Genomic DNA, 14,795 nt, shown 5'->3' with positions numbered 1-14,795 from the left:
TTTTTTTTTTTTTTCCTTGCATGCTGGATCAGCAACGACCAAAAGGAGAGAAAACAAAAAGGGGTCTAAATCTGAACTGCGCTGATGCTTGCGTGTGCGTTGACCCGCATTAGAGACCTGGACCCTGGCCTGCCAACTCTACCAGCACAGAAATTTTGTTCGAAACAGCATTACGAGTTCGCGTGCTTTGCTTTCAGAGAGCGAGGCTGTGGCAAAGGCATGCGGGTATTAACAATCTGCTTTAGGAAAACCTGATAGAAGTTGTTAGCGGTTCTGCTGCAAAGGCAGTTTATGTCACCCGCATCTGCTGCTGGAGGTAGCGCAGCCAGACGGCTGGCACGGCGCGAAATGCCAGCAACCGCGCTGGCTGCAACGAGGAGACAAGAATGAAAGAAGGATGAGGACCTCATAAGCTTCATCAAAAACCACCAAAAAGTTGGGAGATTTGGGGATTACATCGTGTAATTATGTTACCTTAAAGAAAAGTTGACTGAAGATTTCCTGTCTTGTGTTGCCAGCTCTTTTCAGCCATTAGTAACACATAACTTCTCATTGTCTTTTCCCGAGGCACAGATGGGCTAATTTTCAGCTACCTGATAATTACACATTGTTTGAAACTGTATCAAAAGCTTCTGTTCCTGCATTTCTCCAGCAGCTGTTCTACAGCTCACCAAGTCCCTTGATCACGGCTTGCAAGGGTCCACATCCATCCATCTGTCTGGAATGGAGTGGCAGAGCCTCCACGCTCACACTCACACTTTGCAGGTTGCTGGTATTTGCTCTGTACTCGAGCTGGGTGGAGTGCCTAAAGCTCCACTGGAAGCATCTACTTGACTCAGTGTCACCATCCAGGGTTAATACGGGGATAATGCTGCTTCGAAACACGTCTACTTGAATATGCGTGGGGATGCTGATGTCATGGGGAATTTAAAGGAAAGCGAGATGCTGGAAATCAGCATACCAAAGGTTCAATTCTGATTTTCCCTGGGCAAACCTGTGGATGTGGCCACACTACAGGGCTGCCAAGTTGGAGAAACGTGGCCCATTGGCTGTATGGAGAGGAAGGGCAACGGTCCTTTCCCTAGAGCGATGGTTGAGACTGGAGAAATCTCCTCTTGATCCCTCCTGTTTGAGAGTGGTTACTCTGCCAGTTGAGCTCTGATTGGTTTTAGTGGGCATTTTCTCAGTCTTCTGAGGCTGTCCCGTGGGAAAATGTGAGAGGCCTCACGTCTGTGTTTTCTGCTTCCCCATTATCATCATGTATGCTTGTTGCCGTATCAAAGAGGGAAATTAAATTGGGTTGACACGACTGGCTCTTGACAAACCCATGTTCTTTGATTTTATTCATCATTTTACATCTCACAAGTTGCTCGTTTAATACTTTCTTCTAACCTCTTGAGGAGAATTGAGATTGAGTTGATGATTCCAAATTTTCTTAAAGTCTCCACTTTAAAGAAAGGTGCTTCTCTCATCTCCAGGGACCTCTGTGCCTTCATAAATTTTGAAGATAATCACCAAGAGTTCAGTGTTCCTCGGTGCATCTTATCAGATCCTCTCATTTGGAATACATTTGATACATCCAAACCGCTTTAAACTTTTTTCCTTTTGTTGGCCTTCTCCACCATTCCCTTCAAAGGTGGTTCTGTTAAGCTTCAGTCACAATTAACCTTTTTTTAAAGCCTGAAACGAGGGAGATGGGGCAAATTCCTGCTTTGAACAGCTGGTCAGCGCTCTGTCCTTCCCCAGACAGTTCTGCACCTACACATCTTGCTGTTCTTGTTTTACAGCTGATGCATTTGCAGGCCCTTGCTGGTTTCCCCTGAAACCTTGAGCACGCAGCCCGAGCTGCTCGCATGCTGTGAACCTGTATGATTCCTGTATTCTCCCCCCAGCACACGCCTGCTTCCACTTTCTATACAATTTCTTTCCAGCTTCTAGACCCTGATGCTGCTGTAATGCCATCTAATTATGCTTCTTATCTGCTTTCACAGGGGAGCAGTTTGCTGTTGTGCACCATCTCTAGTCTCTTCAGGGAACTGCCAGTTCTGCATTTCCTTACAGCATATTTCCATCCAAGAGAGCTTCTCCACAGCTTCCCCGATCTGTCAGACGCTCATTATTTTGTTATTTCCATTCTCCTGTGTTACCCGTGATTGTGCTGGTGGGAAGAGACACTCAGGTAGCTTTTCCTTTTGGGATGTGAATTAAGGACTAGCCTGGTAGGGCTGCAAAACTGAAAGCTCCCAAATCCTCCCGACAGCAGGACCCCCAGGTGGGACCAGCTGGGGACTGCAGCAGAGAGAGTGCTGCTTGGACAGGTTTTCTATGCAGGGCAGCACACAAGAAGAGGTGATCTGCAGCAGCCCACCTCTCACATTTTAACACCTCCTGGGAGCGTTCTCCATGCACGTCAGGATCGAGATGACAAGCTCAGGTCTGCTAATGCCTTGACTCTTCAGGTTGTATTCATCAGCTCAGAAGAACAACAGCGTTCCCCACCAGCAGAGCCCCGTATCGAGGCAGGTTTGGCTGGAGTCTCCCTACAGTGGCACCACCCACACACCTGACATTCACTGTGCTGGCCTGAATTTCTTCACTTTTCTCCCGTGGCCATTTGGAGTCAAGTGCCACTGGAAACACGGCTCCCGCCGGGAGGAGTTTCAGATGCATTCAGATCTGAGACAGTTTTGAATGTAATTTTGAGTTTTACAAAGGCTCTTCCGCCTGCTTGCTTGCCGCAAGTAATGAAGCAGCAAGATAAAAGGCAGGGCCACGGAAGGTTGTTAAAAAATTACTTGCAAATTAATGTGAGGACAAGGTGTATGAGTTAATATCATATAAAGACCCTTAAAATCGGCGTACATGCATGCACCCTCTGAGCACTGACATTCGCAGGCAGAACTACACTGGTAAACTGAGCCCAAGGGGCTTGATTAACAGGAAATTTTCAGAATGCCAATTAGAGCAAAGTTTACCGAACAAATTGTTTGCACTTGTACCCTAGAACCATCATGAATTTTAATTCAGCACGGATTTACGTGGCTGAAACAATAATTAAAGATACATGAACGCTTCACGTTTGGGAGACTCCCCCGTGGCAGGGCTGCAGCTCTGGGTGGGAGCAGGGTGTCTGGGCAGGGGCTGCTGCTGCCAGGCTGACGGCTGTGGGATGCACTCAGCTTTTCCCTGCAGATACATAACCAGTTTCCCTACTCCAGAGCTCACCGATTTGTGCAGCGTTAGTCTCTTGTTTCTTCATTCTTTTTTCTCTTTTTTTTTTTTTCCTTCTCCTTTTTCCCCCTTTATGCAGCCTGACAAATAATGATCCACGGGGTGTTTTCTCAGTGAACGCTGGCTTGTTGTTTCCTGCCTTTCACTTTCGGTGCTCGGGAGATGTTAAATTAGCTCCTCGCCTCCCCTGGGACCGAAGCCTTGTGCTGTGTTTTCACTGGCCCCGGGCTGACCGAGGGCTCCCTTCTCTCCTCGTCCCCACTCCTCTTCAGCCACTCCAGGCTGGGAAGGTGGGGAGAAGCCTCACCTGCTGCCGTAATGCACCGGGCAGCTCGGCTCGAGGAAAAGCGGTGCTACCGCGCGGCATCAGCGAAAAGTCACGATTGAGCAGCACAATGTATATGCATGCCTTCATTTAAATTCTCCTCTCCCTCTACTAGTGCTGATAAATAAGTTACACGTTATTTTTTTTTTTTTTTTAGAAGAAGTTATTTTCTGTCACTGCACTTTTAAATGTCAAGCTCCTGGAGAGGAGTCTTCAAGATAGTTTAAGGTCAGTCAGGCTTCAAGGAAGAAAGATGCAGGTGGAGAAGAAAAGCTGCTGCTGGGCTGTGGCCCAGCCTAAAGCAGGGCTTCACTCTGAGCAATGGGCGAGCACAGGCACCTTGTGGGGAGATGGTGCCCAGAGGCATTGCCCTCCCTGCACCTCAGCAATCACCCTCGGCTATGGAATTACTGAAGATTTCTACACGAAGCCCACTGGCTGGAAATGATCTAGCCTGTTAGTTCAGGAGTGCTCATGAATAATGTATACATCCAAAGGTCGGTTTACAAATGATTAATTAACCTTATGAGAGGTTATCCTCATTGGCAACATCATTCACCCTAAACAGCTTAATCATGTCTGCACAGAACAGCACATCTGAAACACAAACAATTGTTTGAGAAAGAATATTGAGGAATCACAGAGCAAGGGCCAGACATCTGCACTGCTCGCTGGAGCAGCGACCAAACACCAAGCACAGGGAGGAGCTGAACCACATCTCCAGGCTGTTCTGTAGGACTCGAGCATCGCTTGCTGGAACCTGGCAGCTGCATGGTGGGGTGTAGCTGGCAAGGTGCAGAAATTGCACCTTTGCTAAGGTAAATAGATCAGGCATTTATTTTCATACTTTGATGTAAGAGCTCAGTTCTCCTGACAGTGAGAGCTGCTCCCGGTGCCTCCCGCTGCGACTAATGGCTGCTGCGCTCAGTGGGGATATTGCCTGGGCAAACAGCCCTTTAGTCCAAGGGCTTTTTGCATTTGTTACCAGCAGTTTGTTATCCATGTCTATTAATAAAGTGCTCCTAAAAAGCACTTTGCCTGTCTGGAGTAATTTCTGGCTGGGACTAGGATGCCTCCAGTGAGCAGCATCTGTGCTAGAGCTTGCTTAACTTCAGCAGGGCCCCGAGCTGTGGCTGATGGGGGACCTGGCATCACCCCCTCTCTGCCCCCACTCCATGCTCCTAGCGAGGCCCTGTCTCCAGGCAGGGTCACCTATGACAACCATTTGTTTGTTGTGTGATGGACTCTGTTTTGGCAGAGCATGCTGGGCTGAAGGCTGGCTCCCATCAGAACCCCTCTCAGGACTAGTGGCAGGGAAGCTCTGCCTACATCAGAAAGTTGTTGCCCTCCTGCTCCTCCTTCCTCCGACCCTCTCCTTCCTCTCCAACAACAAGCAGGACACAGGGCTCACCAGGGGTTTTTTTGCACAAAGAGCAATTTGCCCTTCTTCCTTGACAAAGCCCTTACATTTGATACAGCACATCTGGTTTCTTACCTTTGTTTAATCCACAAATGGCAGAAGCAACCTGTTCACACTCGAGCACCCATCCTGAAATGCATGAGGTTTCCAAAGCAATTCAGCTTGACTTCTGTGTTTCTGAGAGTGGGGTGGTCGCTCTCAGTGAGGAAAGAGCAAATCTGAGGGAAAAAGGACAGAAATGCACATCTTGAGCTGCTGTGTTTTGCTTTCTCCAGCAGGGCTGAACCCAAGAGCGACAGAGATGTCTGAAGCACAACTCTGGTGAGGTACAAAGCTCTAATCTGAGGACAGGCATCCCTACAAACACCTCCCAGCCTCGATGCCTCAAGGGTGAGTCTTCTCTAGGTGCTGCAGGTCCCCATGCTCATGGGTTCAGCCCAGGAAGGATGGGGAGCCCGTGCCACAGCTCTGCTATCTGCTGGTGGAACACCCAGCCCTTCCCACGTCTGTCTTCTGCCTGCCACATCCTCACTCAATTGCTCCACTTTAATACATATCTTTATGCTTTTTTTTTTCTTTTAGAAGCATGAAAGTGATTTACAACATTTCACATTACATTTTTTAATCCTTTAAAATTAAAACAAATCTTTTCCCCGCTTTGCCCAGTTTTAAAAACGTGTCTTTTGTTCAGCTCTTGCAGAAAAATACGGGTGGAAGCAACTCCTAAAATCCCCAACCACAGGAAACAAAATTGGTATTTTTCCAAGTTAAGTACTATAACCGAGTGAAACATACATGTTTAATTTGAAAATGTTGATTCCAAATGGATTTTTCTTTTAAAAAAAAAAACTTCCCCCAAGCAAGTCAATGTTTGTAATCAAATTGAAATTTCCTGTGGGAATTATTTATTTTCATGAGGTCTAACTTTTACAGGGGAAAATTCTACACAGGAAGGTGTAAGCTGCTGTAAACCAGTGTTAGGAATCTGGGAGGTGGGAGGGGGGCTGCAAAATCGTGCTCTCTGCTGCAAAGCGTCACACACTTCCCTGTGATGGAGGTGATCTGACAAAAAAGTTGAAACTCCTCTGTGAAGAGGGAAAAGCATGAGCAGAAAGGTGAGAAACTGGAAAGGAAGGCGCATTCAATTCGCTAGATTTTCCCTCCCCGAATGAGAACGCAGCAGCATGGGACAGGACTCACCTTGAGCTACGTTAGAGATGGAAGTGAGATATCCAGGATGGCTATTTCAGGCTTCCTGTGCAGCCAGAGAGACACAGCTCTCTGGGGAGCCATGTAGTTCCCCTACCCTTATTCTGACACCTGTAGGGTGAAGCGAATCCTGCCATTGACTTCACTTACCTTGAGCAGACGTGGACATAAGTCCACCCACAGTGCCCCACGTGTTCACTGGTACAGGGGGAGCGTGCAGCATGCTGCCTTGTGCTGCCGTTACTGTGTTGATGGGGCTCTCAGCCTGTTCTCCAAACCTCACGAGAAGAGTTGGTCTTGCAGCACCTCCAAGGAAGCCCTTCAGAGACAGTTGTCATGGCTTCATCCGAAGGGCGATTTTCTTGTAGAACCTGTGTCCATTGTAGAGCAACGGTTGTGGTTAATGACGCGCATCATTTACATTATTATGCCTTTCATTTTTGTATCAATGATAAATCACCTGCCTCCCCATTCCGTTTTATTGTGATGCGCCGGGAACACAATACAGCAGTAGGAAAACAATACAGCACTGCCCTGTCAGTCTCCAACACAGAACCAGCACACCCATGCTACAAACACTCACAGATGCACAGCACCGTATCAGATTATTAGCTCCAAGGCAACTGCCAGCATGCAGTTTTATTGGAAATGAAAACAAGGTAATTCAAGATTTATTTTCTCTCTAAGGAAGTGCCAGGAGGCAGGAACCAGCCCCCGGCATCTACCGTAAAACACCCGGTGCATGGTAACGTGCTGCTCCTCAAGCAGAGCTCTTGGACTGGGAACTTTTTGAGTTCTGTCTTCCAAAGGAGGAGAATTCTCCTCCTTGTCCCCAGACTGTATCCTGAAGGCAGCGATGTAGATGGAGTGACTTGAGTTTTGCTCTACCTAAAGGGAGATAAATGCGCCCTACACCACTGTGGCTGCAGGCACAGCTCCTGGGAGACCTCGGGTGGCTCTTAATCACATATCCTTGAAGCTTCAGAAACACACTCTGATTATTTGCCAGCTCAAAGCATTTATTACCTTCAGGATATTACCATCTTTGCCTCCTTTCTAATGGCTTGGGGTGAACTGATCACCAGATTAAACTCCTTATCAGCAGCTATCTTGGTACGTCGTGCCCTGATGTTGTTGCTGTGCCCAAAAGCGATACATGCCTGGGCACCAAGACAGGCACATGCTGTGGCCAAGCTGAAAATATTTAGGAACTGGTAGGAAAATCACAGGAAATATTTCTGAGTGATTAATTTAGAGTTGTTGAAGACCATTCTAAAAGATGCTCTAAATGCGCTCATACCAGCTGCATTGGTTAAAAAGGCAATGAAAAAAAACACCTCGGTTAGATGAAAGGTGAAAGAAGCAATAAAAACGAATAAAACAACCTATATAATAAATGGGATAAGAGCAAACCAACAGCAACAATTATTGGTCAGAAGGCAAGAAATGCAAACAGTGCTTAACAATAAGCTGTGTCATGAAAAGAGCCTTAATGGAGATGGAGAGGCAGCCTCCACGTCCAGGTGTTTGGGTTTGCAGCTCTGCTGGCAGTCCTGCAAAGAGGGAGCACAGCAGGGCTGCTCCGGTGCGTCGGTAATTTTAAATGGAGGCTTGCTGTCATGTTTTGGACTGTGCTGAACTGTTAATGAAACACGCCTGCCTCCCCCTAGGTATGTGTATTTCTTTAAAATCTGAAAAACAAAGCTTGGAAACCTAACTCTTCAAACTAAAATGAGAAGGGGAAAAAAAAAAAAAAAAAAAAGGAGAGAGCTTCTTTTCTTAGTGTGCGATCAATCTTTTTTAAAGGTCTTCCCAGCTCTATCATCACTCAAAGATGCAGGAAGAAGATCCTGCAGGGCACTGTGGAAAGATCCGCATCCAGCAGCCCTGTTTGGGCAGTCGTACTCGACCATCATTTCCCAAACGTGTGCATCCTGCGAGATGTTCAGCTGCTGCTCAGGGTGTCCCCACCAAGGGGAGCATCCCTCCTTGGGACACCGATCTCTGCAGTCCCACCACCCTGTCCTGATACTGAATTATTCTGGGAAAGTGTATCAGGGGGACAAATTAATGAGATGTTCTTACCAGAAAATCCAGTGGCTACAGATACCTGCGAGCAGCAGGGTCCAGAGACTTCCCTGTAATGATGCGTGAGCCTGAGGTTTGCCAGCACCTCTTGGTGAGCTGGAAGCCTCCAGCTGTGTTAGCTTTTGACATGGCAATTGCTCCAAAGGAATTTATCCATCCTCCCCAGCTTTGCCTCAATTGAAGTTTGAGAAGCCCCTGTCAGCCATTCCAATACTTCCTGCAGGTAATCCATAGTTTCCTGGGTCAGAGCAGACTCTCTGCAGCAATCCTTCACTCTTGAAGTCAATCCCCTTTCCTCGGTGGGATATGTCTGCAGCACAATCCAGTGTCCTGCCCTGGGTGAAGTCAGCCAGGACTTTGCGCTCTCAAGGTCTTCATCCAAAGCAGAAGTAACACAGCAAAATGGACGTCACACTCAACCAAGAAGTAGTTGACACTATCAAGACTTGGAGGGATTAAAATAACTGACCAAAGTAATTTTTGGCAGAGGACTCAATTTCAAAGGACAATACACAGTCCATTCTTCCCAGGGCATACTCTGGGATAGACTTGCAAGAGCAATTTACAGCCACCTTGAGCCATCCCCTACTGCTGCACTGCAGAAAGTTTCTGACCAAAACTTCAGGTAGAATGTGCCAGCAAAATGAGCTCAAGATAAATCACCTAGAGGACTGACGCCACTGGTAGGACCGAAAGAATGATGTGTTCAGCATCCTCAGGTTGGACTTCATGCCCACAGGCAGCTGGTTTGTCCTCATGGGACAATTTCCCAGGAAGCATGCCATGCAAGTCCATCGTGGATGCTAGAACACATCCATGGATGGATCCTGAAGACTAACGCTGTTCCCTCCTCCAGGTGCCTGGGAACTTTGGCCACACACATGTACAGACCAGCCAGGTACTGCAGGAAGCAGCAGGATGATAGATTGCTGCTCCAAGCTGAGAGCTATGTGCACAAAAAAACATTTTCTTCTCTGCAAGGTTCAAACACTTCTGCTCCATCTGAGGCGTGGATCCAGGTACTCCTGCCTGGCAGTCAGAGATGCTGGAAAAGGCTCAGCATTAGACCTTGAGAATGGGGCTCAAGTTCTGTTCCCCAGCTTAGGGCAGTGGTGGTAAAGATCTGCCCTCGTCCAGGTGCCTGGGAAGCTTTTGGCTGCTGCTGGCACAGAAAGCAAGAAGACATTTACTTCCAAGAACAGATGCAAACACAGCGAATTGCCAATTGGCCAAAATCAAACACAACCTGACCTCTGATGATCTGGAGCCTTACTACTTTCAAACAACACTGCACTCAATATTGGCAATATAATAGTTTACCTTGGAGACCCGAGGGCTAAAGGAGAAACGAAACCTGAAGCTGCTGCAGATGTTGCTCTCCCACTGCTTCTACTCCCGATAACAGGCCAGCAAAACCCCATGAGGTCCTTGAGCTCTAGGAGAGCCTGCCTGCACCTTCTCCCCAAGCTTCATGCCAAAGTACCCTAAAACTTAAGAGCTGTCCTTTATCAGAACACCTGAACCTCTTTAAATATAGAAAGAAGAGGATGAGCTGGAATAGTGATGTTCTACCCTGGGAGGAAGCTCCTTTCTTTTGGGTTTGCTTTCAGTCCTGAAACCTCCCAGCAATCCCCTGGGTATTCATAAAGCCTCACTGCCCCCAGAAAAGCCCCTTTCTTTCCTTTGAAGGGGAGCTGACACCCACAGGGAACAAACCCTAAGTCAGAAATAATGGGAGCCCTTTGAAAAAAAAACAAAAAACATCCAAGTCTGAATATAACCACAAGGAAAAAATGGAAACTTATCTGCAATACGCACCCCCTCCCAACCAAATTAATACCCTGGACCAGAGCCTTGTCCAGAAGCAGTGTAAATATCTCAGTAACTCATTACCTTGTTAATTGGATCACTCCAAGCTTTTTGGAACCAGTCTAAAGCACAGGCAAATCCATTAAAAAATGGATTTCTTATTTCTCTATAGCTGTCTCTAGCTTTAGTCTTTTTTCTATTAAACATTGGCTAGAGTAGCTTCTCCCTTTACCTCGACTTTTTCCCAGCAAGGCATTTCCTACATTTTTATGCGTGTCTCTCTCTTCCTGCCCCTGAGGTGCTGTGTGGGTGCTGGTAGGGTACGCTGGGAGCAATAAACCTCCTGCTGCCAAAGTGCCACTCCTCATCCTGCTCCCACGTCCTGAGATCTCCCTCATTTGGATGCTCCAACCCTAGCACAGAGGAGAAGTGCAGCTGGAGGCACTCTGAGCAGCACTTCACACTTATTTCCTAAGAACCTAAAGGTGGTGGGGGGGGAACCAACACATTGCTGCCATCCCCTCTACAAACCTTTCACTTACCAAGGCATCCACATGCTTGCCTGCTGATTAAGAGCACTGGGGCCACCGTGTGAGATTGGACACGACAGCAGCATAAGGAGAGCCATATGCTCCACCAGGAGAGGAGCATACAGCAATTAGGAGAGGGGCTGGTGCCCAGGGCCGCAGCTGAGGCTGCAGGGATGTGGGTGCTGCTCCCCTCGCAGCTCAGCCCTTCCCATCTCCAAGGGCCAGCTACGCCCTCACTGCGGCCAGTGCGAGGAGGTGACATGCACGCACAGCCCATCCTTTGCACAGAGGGAGCCCTTCCATTTGCTTTTCCAGGACCAAGCAGCCCAGCCTTCTCCTTACCCTATGAAAAAACCCCTTGGCCTCCCAGCAGCATCAGCAGCGCTGGGTGAAGGGACCCAGGGCTCCAGCCGCAGGCATCCTCAAACTGCCACCATGTCCCTAAGGCAGACACAGCCAGGGCTGGGCAAGAAGTCCTCCCCCAGCTGTGCTAAAACCTTTTAATGGCCAAGAATCATTTTCTGCATGGCGTGTCAGGCAGTAAAGCTGTCGAATAGGCAGGGCCAGGAGCTGGTTTAAAATGTAGCAGCACAGAACGTGTTTTTCCCAGCAGCTGTGGTGGTCGGGGAAGTCCTTAAGCCCCTTCCCTGCTTTTCTGGCAGTACCTTCCCACATCTGCGGGTCTGCACAGTGAACTGCATCACTGGCACAGCTGGAGTTAATTTTGACTTCTGAAAGAGGGAAGGAGGATTATGTTTATATATATGCATATAAAAATGTGTATTTTTAAACACAGGAAATCCTGGTCCCTCCCTGGGGCTCAGCCGGACGGGTCACAGGGCCAAAGGAAACGCTCTGCAGCGGCACCCTGCATGCCAAGCACTTTACCAGGGCAGGTTTTTGCAGCCCTTGGGCTCCTTATGTCCATACCCAGCCCGCAAAGCACCCCGTGGCATGCTGGGGATAAACCTTGGTGAACACGGCTGGCATTGTGCTGCTGGATGCACACCCCGAGGTCTCGCCACATCAAGCCCTGTGCTGTTGCTTGGCCATCCAGCTGCCATCCTGAGGGGAGCACAGAGCCATCCCCACCTCCTTCCACTCACCTCAACACTTCTCCATGTAAAGGAAACAGCAGACGGTGTCCCACCAAGACCTGGTGTTACCCCTCTCCGTGCCCAGCAGGACAGCGGTGACACAGCAGAGACACCGTGGGCTCCTCCAGTTGCCTCCACCACATTCCAGCCCCCTCAAATCCAGCAGCATGGAAAAACCTGCAAGATGACAGAGAGCCCTCTTATTCCTGCTGTAATTAATCCCTTTGGAATTCAATTAATGAGCTCCCCGCTGCAGCTATCAAGCCTCCATCAGTTAGGCAAACAAGCGTGCAAGCCAAGCTGGGTCTGTATGAGCACAAGACAAATATTTCAGCATGTCCCAATAGAGCCTGTCCTTCTGCACCCTGTGCAGCTCAGCTTTAAGTTGCCCACTGGTGGGAACTTACAGGCTCTGTTGGTGATTGGAAGCACCTGTGCTTACCCATCCTGATTGGAGAGCACCTGCCATGGAAATGGGCTGGGATATGCACCAGTGATGGTGAACAACAGCCAACACTGCTGGGGCTGGAAGATGCCTTATTTTTATGGTTTTCTGGCTTTTTCTACAAATTTGTCTGCGCTGGAAGTGTGGCCACGGATGTGTTCCGAGCTGCTCTCCTGGGATTTTGGATGTGGGGGAGCTTGATTCAGGCCACATGTTGCAGGACACCCCATTTCAAACCCCAGCTGCTGCAGTCTCATCATCTTCCCAGCCAGGTTGGCTCAAAGAGCAGCAGTCCCTGGTTGCTTGTCCATTGCTGGTGCCCACCAGGGCCCGGCTGCCCCACGTGTGTGGGGACGAACAAGCAGCAGCTGCAGCTCCAGTCTGGGGAGCCCAGCGCAGGGGTGCGGGTGATGGAGCACCCCACTCCTGCTGCCATGCTGGGAACCGCACGCTCCCACCACGATGGATATTTCCCATCAGCACACTCTATTCAAAATGAAACCCATTATGGCAAAGGAAAAAAAAAAAATCTTTAATGATTGTACTGCATCAAAATGAATGATATCACGCGTCCGGACTGCCTTGGAAAGCACTGAGTTGCCAAAAGATGGTGAATGTCTTCAATATGGAGTGAGAGGGACCAGAGGAGAGGCTAAAACTGAAACTTTCCAGCTATGCCGTTGATGCATTTTCTTATTTTCTTTTGTTGAATAGCATGCTCTTTTTTGTTTGAAACACAGCATTATTGCAGGGTGTGCTGTTAGCCCCTAGGGGTGGATGCATGGAATTTAGCAGCACCTGCAGCCCCGCTCCCACCTCTCCATCACTTGCCCAGGATGAACTGCAGCTTGGGCTCGGTGCAGATGCAAACCAAGAACCTGGTGGCTCTGTGCAACCTCATATCATTGCTACATATATATATATATGTGTGTGTGTATACGCCATACACACCCTATAGCAAAAAATGATTAATCCTTTTAATTACCGAATCTCGTGCAATTCGTGCAAGCAGTGCTCTCGCACACCGGTGGCTTTGCCCAGGGGAAAGTTTGGGGTTTCTCCAGCTGCTCCCACCATTGCTCGGTGTCACGATCCAGGACACAGCTACACAAGACACTGCTGGCAATGCCAGACAGCACTGAGGTGAGGCACGGATGCCAAGCAGCAATTTGTTCTCTGTCGGGCAGAGTGTCCTCAGCCTGGCCAAGCAAGAAGTGCTGCACTACAAGAGTGAGTGTTATATCTTAAAGATGCCCTTTTGGAACCCAAATTTTCACGTTTGTACGCTCACATTTTGCAGCAGAAGTGGAGTGCATCATTTCCCTGGTTAAACATCATTTCGTTTGTATTGCATCTGGATTTGTAATGAAATGAGTGTCACGGAAACCCTGGTAATTTTATGGCTATTTTGCCAATATTCTGCGTGAATCGTGGTGATTTGACCGAGAGGAAAATCCCAAATGCCCAGAATAACCCCCAGGCTCACAAGTCACAAACCAAACCTTCCCCGCCACCTCCCACCCCCTGCGACCCAACAAATCAAAGCATCTCACGACTTTTCTGGAGAATAACAAAGGCAAAAAACTTCTACATCAAAGGCAAACCCCAGGCTCCCAAACTGCTTTTGGAAACGCATCTTTTTTTCCAAGCTCGTAAGAAGTACCACGCCACCTCCTTTTTTTTTTTTTCCCCTGTCATTCCTGTAAAATATTTAGTGCTTTTTCTTCCCAAATTTATAAACAAGTTGGCTGATTGTGCAGATGAAAACTAGTTTAAAAATTAATTGAAAGCCTTTAAAAATTAATAATTATTTCAGCTAATTAAGGGTGGCAGCTTAACATCTTTTAAACTGTTAACAATTTGGTCACTGCTGTGTGCTTGCTGTTGGAATAGAAAATGGTGGGGACCGTGTGCTCAGAAAATATTGTCTTCAGTGTTTCAGACCCCGAGCAGGTTTTGGGCCCTTCTGCATCGTCTGCATTATTATTGGCAGCATTACCACATCTATCAAAAAATGGATCTCTACCATCATCATTCTGCTAGAATTTCTTGTGTTTCAGATAATCTAAAATGCTTTCTTGTTGTCCATAACGCATTTGGATGCGGATTTTTTAAATGGATACTTTTACTTCTCCCATCAATTGTTCTTTATTTCACAGCATCTGATTTTTAATCACAGCTATTACCTTCCTCCTTTTCCTGATTTGTTACTTATTATCTGCAGCTTGGCTCGCTCCTCTCGCTTCCATTTTTTGCCAGGTTTTGTTGTGATCTTTCCTTTGTGATCATCATAAATACGCTTGTCAGGAAGGAACCGAAACAAAGAGCATTTATAGCTCTGAGAATTTGAGAGTTTTCTGTTTTCCAATAAATCAGTTGGCAGAGCTGTAAAAATGTGCACCATGTGTGAGAACTGACTGTTGGGTTTGGCTGCAAGGGCTTCCAGCTCTTTACCGCAGCCGAATTGGGTGGCTGATACCCATGGAATTTCTTGCAGGTGCAGAACCCATCAACAGGTGATGCTACGGACCTTGGCCCAACCTTGGCACCAAAGATCACCTGGGTATACCCTATAATGCAAGAGATCCTATATTTAGAATCATGGAATTAGTGTTAGAAAAGACTACTAAGATCACCTAGT

At 47.8% G+C, this 14,795-nt stretch overlaps 2 long non-coding RNA genes across 36 annotated transcripts in view; one reads left to right on the top strand and one right to left on the bottom strand.

Moving 5' to 3' along the window:
* The window catches only part of LOC110405585, a 34,819-nt gene that overhangs the window by 3,635 nt on the left and 16,389 nt on the right, over positions 1-14,795 (bottom strand). The window contains exons 4-7 of one of the 4 annotated variants that reach the window (XR_002443000.1): positions 14,341-14,724; positions 11,719-11,886; positions 6,336-6,556; positions 5,052-5,194 (exon numbers count right to left, since the gene is read on the bottom strand). This is a non-coding gene — a long non-coding RNA (uncharacterized LOC110405585). Of the gene's footprint in view, positions 1-5,051; positions 5,195-6,335; positions 6,557-9,354; positions 9,436-10,314; positions 11,344-11,718; positions 14,725-14,795 lie in introns of those variants that run through there. The other 3 variants (XR_002442999.1, XR_002443001.1, XR_002443003.1) reach the window with 3 other exon arrangements.
* Positions 1-14,795, top strand: part of LOC110405583 — a 64,288-nt gene that overhangs the window by 38,364 nt on the left and 11,129 nt on the right. For 28 of the 32 annotated variants that reach the window (XR_002442987.1, XR_002442989.1, XR_002442993.1 and 25 more), the window contains one exon: positions 5,255-5,366. This is a non-coding gene — a long non-coding RNA (uncharacterized LOC110405583). Of the gene's footprint in view, positions 1-1,991; positions 4,375-5,251; positions 5,367-7,991; positions 8,126-11,408; positions 11,730-14,795 lie in introns of those variants that run through there. The other 4 variants (XR_002442969.1, XR_002442980.1, XR_002442979.1 and 1 more) reach the window with 4 other exon arrangements.

This window comes from Numida meleagris, chromosome 12 (genome assembly GCF_002078875.1).
Source record: "Numida meleagris isolate 19003 breed g44 Domestic line chromosome 12, NumMel1.0, whole genome shotgun sequence".
NCBI classification, from domain to species: domain Eukaryota; kingdom Metazoa; phylum Chordata; class Aves; order Galliformes; family Numididae; genus Numida; species Numida meleagris.
This window is presented reverse-complemented; position numbering and strand designations above follow the sequence as displayed.